Genomic DNA, 13,883 nt, shown 5'->3' on the forward strand with positions numbered 1-13,883 from the left:
ACAGATTTTAGAGGATGAGATAAGAATAAGTATTTCTCCATATGTATAATTATATTTACTGAGTATTTTGGGTGGGGAGGTGTCTGACCACTACTTGATTTGAGAAGACTAATGAAGTACCAAAGTATACAGATGAGAGAGTCACACACAAAGTTTACTTTGGCACTTTCCATGAATTAGGAATTCAAGTCCAAGGCCAATCATTGAAAGCTCTACACTTCATCCACTGTGCTAAACCACAATTTTCGCTCATTTCCACAGTAGCTGTCTTTACCATCAGCAAAATGGATTCTCACTCAGCTTCTTGTGCAGGCTAAAAAAAATATGCAACGCACGTCCAAGTTCAACAGAGTTTGGATGAATTTTGTGGAAAGCCTTTATAAAGAACTAACACATTTCAGCATCAATATGGGCTTTATTCATTGATTGCAGGAGCCAATAATTATACCAGTCTCCGTATAAGACACAATTTGTTCCAAATGAATTAAACCATCCCATTAATATCCATATAGTAGGCGGGAGTTGGGTTGGTTTTCTACAATGTGATCTCGAAAGTGATGATTTTCTCCAAACTTGTGAAAATAAGAAATAACTGTTTAATGGAAACATTCAGCAAACATGTTCTATAGTGGGGGTGTTGGCACCAGGGCTCATGCCCCGAAATTTTTTGCACAGTGCCCCAAATGTCTGCCGAGTGTTACTTTTGACTGTATCCTGGCTTTAACCTCTACTATTCACCTTCAGAGGACGCAGCCCACTTTAGGTCTGTGGCCTATCAGAACACAGCATAGGCTGGCATGATGACATCATCTTGTAGACCACTCGGGTTACAGACCTTGCAGCGTGGGAATGGGGTTAAGTAAGTATTTGGGATTATTTTTTTGTTTGGTGCATACAGTTTAGACACTCTAATTGAGAGGACAATGACTTTTGGGAGCACTATTGGGGACCCTGTAACCTTTGATAGTTTGGCATAGTTATTTTGGGCACACTGGGCAGTATTACTATTGTGAACATCCTTCTTTGCCGCATACGTGGAACTCTGGCTCAATTATTTGGAGAGGCAATATGTGAGCACTATGAATGTTGGGGTACTATGTGCGCACTATACCTTGCATGTTTATTATGGGGGGCACTATGTGGACAGTAATTGTTCGGTTCATGCTTCTACCCACTACTGGGTTCTCGGATTGGTAAACTTATTTTGGAGGTACTCTGTGGGCACTTTTACTGATAGGAGAGCTAGAAGCTGAGCACAGTTATTCTTGTGGGCATTATTACTGAATGAGGGCAACATTGCGAGATTGTAATATTATTGCAGCCATGGGCATTGTTTGCTTGGCCCTATTTTAACCATACTGCTGCACACATCACCTTTAGCCAACAAGGCTGATGATGAGTAGTAACCCGAAATGTTGCCCTACTGTAGAATACATGCAAGCAATGTTTGTTAGATCTGATTTACATGGGTGAAATAAAACTCATTTGAAGCAGACCGTTGAAGGAGTACTGTGCTATTCTTTGTTATGAGGATTTGAGCTTGGAAACTGGTCAGTCCCTCCGTCATTACAGTTGCCCTGTTTGGTCATTTGTTTGAAAACTGTTAAGGCAATAGGATGGGGTATTTGGGTTGAGACTGCTGGGAAGATGCTGGAAAAGTGAGGAACCTTAAGATATCTAGATAACAAACTCTGTAGAGAGAAGTTGTGGTTGGAATAAGTGTACATGGTGGTCTGGGTCGAATGAAGAAGATGATGAAAGAGAAAATGTATAATTATATTCGGATATGATGTCACCTGTGAAACACTGGATGTAATTGCTGTGGATTTTGCCAGTGCCTACTGATTAGTGCCATATTCTCTTGCATGCTCTGTAGCAGTGAATGTTAAGGATTTGGGTAGGTTTTACTTATTTTTATATGGCTGCAGGAAATATAATTTTATTCATATAACTACCTCTCACAGTGCCACTTTCATAAGCTATGAGCGCTGCCCCCTCTATGACACGGTCGAACTTGCAGCCAGCATGGCACTCCTGGCCATAAAATAGTGACTGATGGAGAAACTTGTGATTTGACCCATCCACTAGCAGCTTCTAATAGCACTGTGCATGGCATTAGAAAGCAAGACATGCACAATGCCATGTCCACTGTTATTCACTGGAGGTTGCTGATGGCGGAGTGAGGCAATATGCTTGTGTTCCTCCATCAGCAGTCATGTTTCTGATGGCAGTGCATTGCTGGCTGTGACTTGAACTTCTGCAAACTGCACCGTGAGAGGTAAAGATCTGAATAAAATGATGTTTCATACAACCATGTAAACATAAGTAAAAAATGGCCAATCCATTTAAGTAAATAAGTAATATTCATCCTAGGACTGTACAACTCAGACAATGTATCTAGGTTTAGCTTATAAAATGTTTTACATATCCGTTGTGGCTTGTGCCTCTGAGCTTTCAAGATGTTAGGAATACCCCTGCAGTTGATAGAACCATAAGCTGCCATGGGGCGCTTGCAAAGAGGAAGGACACAAATACAACTGAATCTGGTAATCTCTGGCACCAAGACACCTTGGGCACTGCTGTCAAGATAACTAACCAACAGATTCAAAGACAGGGACAGGCTGGTGACGTGTAATATTAGACAACATGCAGTGTAGAAACGTACATAAGGCCTAGGATCTTTCCCTGATCTGCCCCGAACTGGACTTGCATATAAAACAGAGCACCCGCCCTGAAAAAAGGGAACCAGCTCACTTGAATGCTCCTCTTTCCCTCCTTTTGAGCATGGAAAACTGATTGCCAGGTCATAAGTCCAATACAGAGAACAAAGAAAATTCCAGCTCTAACAGGGGGATAAAATTGGAAATAATTATTGTAATCTTTATTACAGCTATTTAGTTACATGGTAACATCAGAAAGAAGTATAGATGACATGCAATGCATATCTGGCGTCTGAGGCACCCTTACTCATGGTTTAGTGTCATAGTACATAGAGTTCCTTTAAATGTACTCAAATTACCAATTAGGAATAGGTGATAACATCACCTGACACATCGTATCTGACAAACATCTCCCTCACCACATCGTATCTCCCGGGCACAACATAGTGCTGTTCATATCTATATAAGATACCAAATACATCCAGCATTTTCTTATAATTACCTGACGATCCAAATATACATGCATAAAAGCCATACAGAGATCTTTTCCTAACCTGGTACTCCAGATCCATGTCCATGAATGTGGCATCACATCAACAAACGCACAATACATGTGCCATCCCCAAAACAACCTTAGTGGATTAGGTCATTGCAATTGCAACCATAAGCATTACAGATAGTGCATATGCAGTGCATGCTACACCGGGAACTATCCAAACTGTAGTCATACCTGAATTTTTCATACACTCTTTCTAACCCTGCATAATCCCTTTAGGGTGGTTGTCACAAGAAATATTCTTATTCCAATCCCATCCAGGTTCAGCATTACTGGCACCTTCTCTGCCCCACCGATTCACATGGGGAGCCTCTTGTTGTTGGTGAGGTTGGTGAGGTTATCTCAGGGGCTTATTGGCTTATTTCAATAACTAAGCCAGCCCTCTTCTCTGTCACTGTTGATGCAGAGACAGATAAGGGGGCTGGTTAGTTATTGTAATAAGCCAATCGCACCTTGAAATGACATGACTGATGGTGATGAGCGAATTTTTTAAAAGTCCAGTTACTTTGTCAAATCTCGGCAAAAAGCTTGTTCTAGTCTCAATTAGTTGAAGAGGAAACTTTTATTGGTTTTCGCCAAGACGAACTGCCTGAGGTTCGGCTTTGCACCGAACCGAACTTTTAGCAAAGTTCAACTTGAAACAGGGTTTGACTATTTCAGTTCTCTCAATACTAATCACTAACAACAACAGATCCATGCCACGTGACCCGGTATCAGAATCCGGCTGAAAGTTGAGGTATAGACATCTCTAGACTCGGACTAGATTGGGATAAATATATTGCCTTGGATCAGGGCGTAACTAAAGGCTCAGGGGCCCTGATGCAAAACGTGAGCTGGGGCCCCACCTATATCTGTATCTGTACCCGTACCCATACCTAAACCATGCTGCACAGAGACTTAACTTAAAGCTTCTGGGCCCCAATGCAAAACCTGTAATAGGGCCCCAAACTATAATGCTTTACTCATAGTACTGGGCTCCCTATATGGAGAAGAGAGGCCTTATGGGCCCCCTAAGGCTTCTGGGCCCGGGTGCAACCGCATCCCCTGCACCCTCTATAGTTACACCCCTGCCTTGGATAACGCCTTTTAAAGGGCTCATGTGAACAAGTTTATTACAGCTCCAAGCATGAGCTGAAGATTTAGAGCCAAGGATGCCATCCTGTGTAATGAGGGATACCTTTTCTTAAGAAATTGCTCAATAGGCATTTACAACTTCATGTAATTGGACTTACTAGTGCTCGTTTTTTGATTTCAGGTGGAACTGGTCTTCAATGCACAAGCATAACTTGAAAAGGGTAAAGCCACTGTCACCGATGTTTACGACTTGCCTTATTTGTCCTCTCCAGACCGTACTTAATAAACACAATGACTAATGAGAAGTGCAGAATTTTCTGGTACAGAAGCACATAATAAAGGATTGTACTGAGCATTTCCTTTTATTTAATTTAATGGAAACTCAGACAAAAGAGAATCCTGTTTTCTGCGACACCGAGCAATTTAAGGTGCGTTTGTTTTAATTACTTTTCGACATAAGTGAGAGTTTGGATTGAACCTGTATATTCAACCCGATGTTTAGATATTTTTTCCTTCTATTCAAGGGCCAACTGTTGACGTTTCTAAGGTCTGAACCGCACTTCCTCTGTGGCTCGGAACATTCTTTCCCTAAAAGAGTTGTTTTCACACCTCAATGTCCCTTTGAGAAGACGACAAAGCAATCTCTGCGGTGTCCAAGTCAAAATAAAGCACATAAAATGTGTTCAGAAACCATTTTACTTGCAGCTTGCGGATTTAAGTGTATCCCGTGGTGCCTTTAAAGGTGCAGATAGATAAAAGCATTAAGTAGAGCTCAGTGGGAAATTATCCATTAATTTTTTTTCTATTGTTGTTTCAATGCAGAGATTGAAATGGTGCAAATAACAAGAAAAATACTTTATTTGTAAATTATCCATTAAGAACCCTTCCCCAATCCTGCCACAATGTCTAAAAAATGCAAGGCTCATACTTATAACTACCATATATGACTTGTTTAATATGTTCTGTACTTACATACTTTATCCCAGACAGCTCTTGCACGTGAGGTCTGTGAATTGCCATTCGGGAGTGCCAAGATAGTATGGCACCCAAGGTCTAGTGCCCGAGGAGCTCAAAGGCTTCTGTGCTGCATCGGAAGAAGCCATTATTATAAATGGCGCATGGTAGGGGTCCAGGAGCCGTAAGGGTAATTTCAGACCAGCCGGTTCTCATTAGTGATGTCACCGCTAACTTGTTCGCACTCATGTAGCCTGTGTAGACAGGCAAATGCATTGTTGGCTGGTTCATACAAGAATCGTTCAGTCCCTGTATAAGCGAATGGATTTGAAATCTTCACGTGGAAAACAAATCCACGCCATATAGACTTTGGAGCAGATTCCCATTGACTGTAATGGGAGGCTGATTTGCTGTGAATTTATAACAGAATTGGCACAGATTATACATCAAATTCTATGGCTAAAATTCCCTGTGTGAACATATAAAATCTGTAACAGAGCCCCCTCAGGCTCAGGATCTGGAATTGGAATGGGAATGAAAAGCAACCCTGATATACAAACCACACCAGCCCAGATACAATATCGCTCTCCTTCTTAACATTTGCCCTGCAGTGAATTTCATTTTACGTGGTAACCCCCCCCCCCACCACCACCACGCCCTCAAGTATGTAAACAATATCATCAATATAAAAGGAAAAAAAAGTGGAACATAGAAACACCAAATCATTCGGTCAGGGACAGGCATACACTCGTTTTTCAGTCCGGGACAAGTGTATGTTAGCTGTATAGAGAAGAAGAAGGTAGACAGGATCAGTTCACCCGTTCCTACAGCTGGAAGGAGTTCATTGGTGCGTGGACAGGCAGGCCAGGCTCCTAGGCAATTAATAATCCATAAGCAGTGTGTATATATATATATATATATATATATATATATATATATATATATATATATATCCAGTACTCATTCCATAGAAATTTTTAAATCTTAATTTAATGACATATGGCACAAAGTTAAAAAGCAAAAACTCTTACGTGTTTCGAGCCAGATATTGCTTTTAATGATCAGTTTTCTACGATATATCCTGAAATAAAAGTTTAAAGCATCTGCACACCAAGTGCTGGATATACCCATCTTTTGGATTTATTACCATTATACAAGTACCACTATAGCCAATAATACCGCCATATAGTGATCACATAGTGGTCAGATACCAGATCCATACCGGGACTGTAGACTATACAAGAGAAAACAGTACTGAGCGGACAAAGCTATCACTTCATAAACCTGTATAAAGGCTTGTTTGCTTTCAGCAGTGGTTATGTGGCCACCAGAAACATCTAGCACCACTTATTTCTGGAAAAAACAAAAGATCAGATGGAAATAAAATAAAAAAATATCCAATCCTCCAGATGCTGGGGTATATTTGTGTTACCCCATATACATTACATTCTCGACAAATACACACTTCTCCCAAAAAATTAAGGAAACACTTAAATCACAGCTAAATTACACACCAAGTGCCCAGAGCGCCCTTACTCATAGCATTGGACTCATTAGCCTGACAAGTAGGCTGCTGGAGTAACTGCCTAAAGGGGGATATAGACACCCCTATTAGAGTTACTGTGTGTTGATTACACAGCTCCTGTGAGACAGTTATAGTAGAGGAGATCACAGCTCATCCTCCTGCCCGTATACTTATTGTCTGTTGCTTACTTAGGTGACTATAGAAGGCAATAAAAATTAACTTGTTCCCTTCCTCAGCAGGCAGAAATGGTATAGCTTATAGCTAATGCTATACTGATGCATTATGGAAAAGTAAAACCAAAAAATCTCACAGGGGCTGCACTGCATGGAAGTTGCTGCAATATACAGAGAAGATTTACAGAGCCTGACAGGCAATCAGACATAGTGTGGGTATTCTTGTATCTTGACACCACCAGGAAACACAAGTAGAGACAAGATTGACAGGGGGTGACGCCCCTTGTACGTGATTGGCTGGAGAGCTGGAGGGGCTGCAGGTCCTGCCAGGCGACGAAGAAATACTGCAGCTGGAGTACTTTCCATCCACGGCATTCGCTCCTTGGCCCGGGTGAAAAGCCCTTCCCTGTCAGCGGTTGTGAATGTGGCACCCCCCTCTGTGTTGATGCAGAGAGCGGGGTCAGCATCACAGAGGGCACACTGCCGTGAAGCGGCTTTGCTGGCGGCACTGCCACAGGCGCCCCTTCCCCCTCCATGTTTCCTTTACATAGCGGTGGTCAACAGGGAGGACAGATCGGTGGGGAACACTCACCCACACATGGTAGCCGCACATACCAGGAAAACACCACGGAGGCAGCAGCGGCACGGGACTGTTTCTGCTATTCGTCATGCACACAGTTCGTTTCGACAGCAGGGAGCGAACATCGTCGGGGTAATAGGCAGTGGCCGCAGACAGCTGCAGGATGAGCACAGCAACAAGGCCACAGCACTGAGCCCGGGGAACAGGCGGTTAGGTGCAGGAGCAGCTTCTAGGACCTTCACCTCTTGAGCCTTTTGGAAGTTAGGGGTGTGACAGGGGCGTTCTCCCTCTCAAACCCCTAGCTTCTGGTGGTGTCAAGATATAAGTATACCAATGGTGTGCAGGGATGTAAAAATGTGTTTTCGCTGGAGTGACGCTTTGAGGCTGAATACTGTGGGGTTAATCTGTAGAGATGAGCGAACCTACTCGGCCACACCCCTTTTTCGCCCGAGTACCGCGATTTTTGAGTACTTCCGTACTCGGGCAAAAAGATTCGGGGGGCGCCGTGGGTGAGTGGGGGGTTGCAGCGGGGAGTGGGGGGGGGGGGGGGAGAGGGAGAGAGAGAGGGCTCCCCCCTGTTCCCCGCTGCTACCCCCCGCGCCGCCACGGCCCCCCCGCCCCCCGAATCTTTTCACCCGAGTACTAAAGTACTTGAAAATAGCGGTACTCGATCGAGTAATTACTCGAAACAAGTACGTTCGCTCATCTCCATTAATCTGTGATACTTAGGGGGTAACTGTATGATCAGTGGGGAGTCTGACCGCTGGAATCCCCACCAATCCCAAGAACGGAGGTCCTAATGGTCCCTGCATGAATGGAGTGGAGGTTGTGCATGTGACCACCCGATCGTATCCAGGAACTTCCCATAATCATATAGGATATCAACAACCAGCAGTACCCATCAGCTGAAGACTAACATGTATGTACATTTCTGGGTCAGACGTTATCAAAAGATCCATTAGTCTCAAAAAAAGAGTTGTGACTTTTGTGAAACGATAGCTAAGCAGCAGCACGCGCTTTCCAACAGTCATCACATAGAATATAGTTAATGTATAACTGAATATGCAAACTAAAATGTTCACCGCTCAGTGTGTCAAATATACAAATGGATGCAAAGAGCTCCCTCTGCAGGCAAGCAGAAGCCATTTCATCACAACACAAGCTAAATCTTTTGCATATTTTATATGAAAATCTGTATATGCATTGAAGCGACCGTCCACGCCTGGACAAGCAAAGATGGCCACACCAGCTTCTCTGACTCCCTGATGCAGTAGCATGCATCATTAATATAATTTAATTGCTTTGATTGACCATCACTGTCTATGGGAGCAGCACTGGTCAGTAAAAGCAGTGTCTTTGACTACCCATGCATATTTTGCACAATGTGCATCTAGGAGAAGCAGTCTGGCCATCTTTGTTTCTCCAGGACTGGAGGGTCACTTTAAGGAAAAGCTCTTTTTGGACTTTTTTTGTTTGTTTGTATCCAGCAATTGTAACAATAAATCTTTTCAAGTATAGACATAAAAGAAAGGACTATAAACTCATGAAAGTAGAAGATACAATGTAGAAGTAAATGTCCAATAACAAGTCATATAAAAACGTAGTCACATTCATTTCCTTAAAGCAATTTTTGAAATTATTATGGGGGAAATTTACTAGGGCCGGCATTTCCAATACATCAAGATGCGTATACCTTCGTGTACCTATACAGATTTATACACCAGGTCTCGAGTCGCTGGAGCAAATTATACATAGCCAGGTCCGCTCCCAACAAGCCTACAAAAGTGGCAAGGCTGGCTCAAAAGGTGAAATTTTTAAGCAAATTCCCAATTGCACAAAAAATTGTGACTTTTATACACCATAAACTGGTGCAAAAAGCGTCATAAATGTGGCCCTATATCTATTAACGACCCCATTATAGGTGTGGAATACTCTGCTACTCCTGATTTGATTAAGATGGCCTTGGATTAACCATAAACCTCTGAATAGTACATCATTTGGGATGAAAATAAAATCTGCCCCAACTGTCAGAGCAATTATTATCTATGCTTCTACATTTGGCATAGTTGCTATGTGCTTACTTTACTATTATCCCATAAAATACAGGTAGAACAATCTTATAATATTTCGCACTGAAAAACGTCCGTATTTAAAGCCGTTAACCCTTTCCAATCCACTGTCTGACATCTAAAGACATTCTGATTGAAGGGTGTACAACTCCGATGTCGGAAGACATCCAGCAGGGTATTCTTACTGTATGTTACTGGCCGCTCTGTTGTCGGGGCCTCTCCGACATGTCACATATTGCAGTACTGGCTCTAGCCAGCAGATGGCGCCATTGTATAATGGCAAAAAGAGAAAAACCCCTAGAAAAACCCTGAATCTAAAATTTGGATTGCAAAGGGTTAATGTAACATTAGAAATCATTTAATAAATGTCTAATCCAATTGGAAAATTCTCAAAGGGGCAATTTATCATCAGGGGAATATTTGGTGCCACTTTTCTGCAATACTTTAGTTTTCCTCTCCAGTCTAAAATTATACAAATGTATCAAATGTCGCACAATGCTAATAAGTTTGTCTCATCTTCACATAAGACTAGAGATGTGGAGTCACTTTGTACACCATCCAGCTATTGGAGTGAGGGAACGGGCTACATTGTGGTTTGTATGGTTTTCACATACTTTTGTCCTTTTATGTTTATATCTATTTATTGCATTGATGTTATGAATTGATATAGGTAATTATACTCACTGGAAGAATGATGGATTTACCACAGATTTACAGATCTGCATTTTTCTGCATGCATACTGATCCACCTGTTATGGATTTTTTAATATATTTTTATAAATTTAATAAAAGATGAATTGTGGTTATTTATTTTTGGTGTAGATTATATTTTTGGTGCTTATCAGTTGTTAGAGAGTTTGACTGTTAATAATAGGCCACATAGTTAGAACAATTGGTGTGAGATTGCTACAACTTTTGTATCTCTTTAAGGCCTCATGTCCACGGGGAAAATTGGGCGCGCTACGGATTCTACATGTAGAATCTGCAGCGGGTCCCTCCTGCCCCGCGGACATGAGCGCTGAAAATACAAATAAATAAGAATAAACTCACCTCCCATCCGCTCCGTTTCTTCTCTTCGCGGCGGCGGCATCTTCTCTCGTCGCGGCCGGATCTTCATTCTTCGGCTCGGCGGATGTGCATGATGACGTCGGTGACGGGCCCGCGCATGCGCCGGGCCGAAGCAAAATGATCCGGCCGCGACTGAGAGAAGATGGCGCGGCGCCGAAGAGAAGAACCGGAGCGTGTAAGTAAAATATGATTTTTGTGTCCCGCGGATCCGGACAGCTTCCATAGGCTTCAATAGAAGCCCGCGGGAGCCGTCCCCGCGGGAGACCCGCATGAAAATGGAGCATGGTCCAGATTTTTTCATGCTCCATTTTTTTTTAAATGCCTTTTATTGACGATCCGCGGGTATTTATCTACCCGCGGGTGGTCAATGCATCCCTATGGGGTGCGGATCCGCGCGCGGGAGAAGAGTTAAAATCCGCTGCGGATTTTAATTCTTATTTTCCCCGTGGACATGAGCCCTAAAGGCCTGTATAAAGGGTCGGACATTGATTTGCAGGAATGCTGCCATCCAATAGATGGCGCTGCAGAGGTATTGTTCCATCTTCCTTATTTGCATATATTTCCCAGAAGAGAGTGCATGGCCTTATAAATCTCCTCAAACATCTTCTAGATGCTCTCCTTACGGAGAGATGATACCCCTCCTGAAGTGTGCTCTTATGAATGGAGTATTGCCACTCAATTCATCTTTAGTGGTGGTAAACATGTGCGACTTTAACTCGATTCATGTGTGTGGCAGGGGAGATATCATGATCACTAAGGTGGTTCTCCCAGGGAGGGTGGAGGATCGCTACGGTGGTCTGGGTCTCCTTCTAGTAAGTATCCTGACAGGATGATCCTGACAGTAGGGAGTTTACTGGATCACTTATGTGGTTCAGGTTCTTCCAATTGATGGAAGGCGGCCACAGCTGCACCCCCTCTAGCCATTTGGGTGGAAGGTGGAAACAGCTGTGACCTCCTATGTAAGATGCAGTGCGAGCCACTATTGGGACTCCTCGTGCTCTGTCAGAGGGTGAGCCTCCATCCAAACCCCACCTGCTCCAAGAGATGGAGAATCAGCACGGCTGTGCCTGGGAAACACGGCTGATGCCCTCCTGTTTGGATGCCTGCTCTGGCAGACAGACAGTGAGTCGCAGCTTTGAAATAGCTGGGCCAACTGGTCTGACCAACAGATGGCGGGCCCATAGGAGTCTATGTTATGCACGCACCGAAGATAGGTCAGTTCCTATCTTTGCCTGCACCACGGAGCTTAGATGCGACCTTGCAGTCGCATGTCCTATCTTTGTTAGGTGCACCAATTTAGCGCGTCTAACATTCTTTAATGTGAACGCTTCTATAGGAGCCACTTGGGTCCTTATAGAAGCGCATTGTGTGCGCACCTCTAGTGCATGCGGACAGCGCTCGTGAGAACGAGGCCTTATGTTGCTCTATGGATTGAAAACTGGTAGAAATAACGTGGGATATATTTATGAGACATGCGTGTCATTTTTAATCTTTTTATGCAACACATACAAAAGAGTAAAAAAAAAACAAAGGTACAAAGGCTTGTGGGTACACAACATGTGATGTTGCACCAAATTGATTATGGACTAAAGCAAAAATACTGGCACACAGGAGGCCTAAATAAATGACATAGGTTTAGTATGCCATGAGCCATGCCATATTTATTATATAACATGACCTATTTTGATATTCAGTGCAATATGCGCCAATCTAAACAACTCGCATGGTTCTTACAGCACTATTGATGAATGCACTCAAAGTGGATAAAATTGGGCTGAATTCTTGCCCTTGGCTGTAAATGACCTTTACAATTTCGACTTGTGAAGAACTAGGAAAGATGTCACAGTCCAACACGTGTGCAGAGGGGCGGACTAATCAGACCTCAGTATCTGGGGCTTGTGGCTGAAAGCTTCTATTTATTGCAACTTAACTTTCAATACGTGCAGCTTTGGAAATCCCACAGTCTATTATATTCCCATATGAATAAAGGAAGGCGGACGGGTTATTATTTAGCTCTGACAGCTGCTTCCTACAAGTCTACAGGTGACATGACAGCGCAGACCCTGAGCAGTGCAAGTAACACTTTCTAAATGCTATTAATTTACTGTCCACAGAACTGTGAAGCTACTGACATATTATAGGATAGCTATTATCCAAATGTCAATGGAGAGTAAAAGTCAGCAAATTTGTCTTGCTTATTCAAAAAAACAAGCAAATAAGAAAAAACAACACATCCTCAAATCGCACAGTTTACACTCATTCTTGGAGTTACCTTAACCCCTTAATGACATGGCCTATTTTGGGCTTTAGGATGCAACAATTTTTGGCGGATTTTCTTCTACATTTATCAAAAGTCATAACTTTTTTATTTTTCCGTTGACGCGGCCGTATAAGGGCTTGTTTTTTTTGCGTGGCGAACTGTCATTTTTATCGGTGCCACTTTTGGGTACATTGACTATATTGTAAAACTTTTATATATTTTTTTATGATCGCAGGGAGAGAAAACGCATCAATTCTGCCATAGATTTTTTATTTCTTTTTTACAGCGTTAATCATGCAGCATAAATGACACAATCCATTTTTTCTGCGGGTCGGTACGGTTACAACGATACCAAAATTCTTACTTTTTTTTAGTTTTTTCTCACTTTTCTGCAATAAAAACCCTTTTTTTGGAAATTTTTTTTTTTTAAATCGCTGCATTCAAAGTCCCGTAACTTTTTAATTTTTTTATGTACGGAGCTCTATGAGGGCTTATTTGCGAGACGAGCTGTAGTTTTTATTGATACCATTTTGGGGTACATACGGCTTTTTTGATCACTTTTATTACGTTTTTAGGGAGGCAAAATGCTAAAAATTTTAGTTTTTTAGCAGTTTTTTTTACGCTTTTTTTCTGTGCACACTCAAAAGCATGTGCAGCTTATTGTACACATAGTTACGGACGCGACAATACCAAATATGTGGGGTTTTAATTTTTTTAAAACTTTTTTTATGCTAATATGAGAAAAAGCATAAAAAAGGGGTTTTTAAACTTTTTTTTAACATTTTTTTTAATTCATTTTTTAACCTTTTTTTGTTTACACAACTTATGTCCCCCTGGGGGACTTTTACCACAGTACTGCCCATCGCTGTGATAAGGCATGACAGGGCTATTGCCCTTCCATGCCTTATCGCTTATACAGCAAGAATAGGCATTGGCAATAACATCACTGGAGCTGGCTGCAGAC

The sequence above is a fragment of the Eleutherodactylus coqui genome, chromosome 1 (genome assembly GCF_035609145.1).
Source record: "Eleutherodactylus coqui strain aEleCoq1 chromosome 1, aEleCoq1.hap1, whole genome shotgun sequence".
Classification (NCBI taxonomy): domain Eukaryota; kingdom Metazoa; phylum Chordata; class Amphibia; order Anura; family Eleutherodactylidae; genus Eleutherodactylus; species Eleutherodactylus coqui.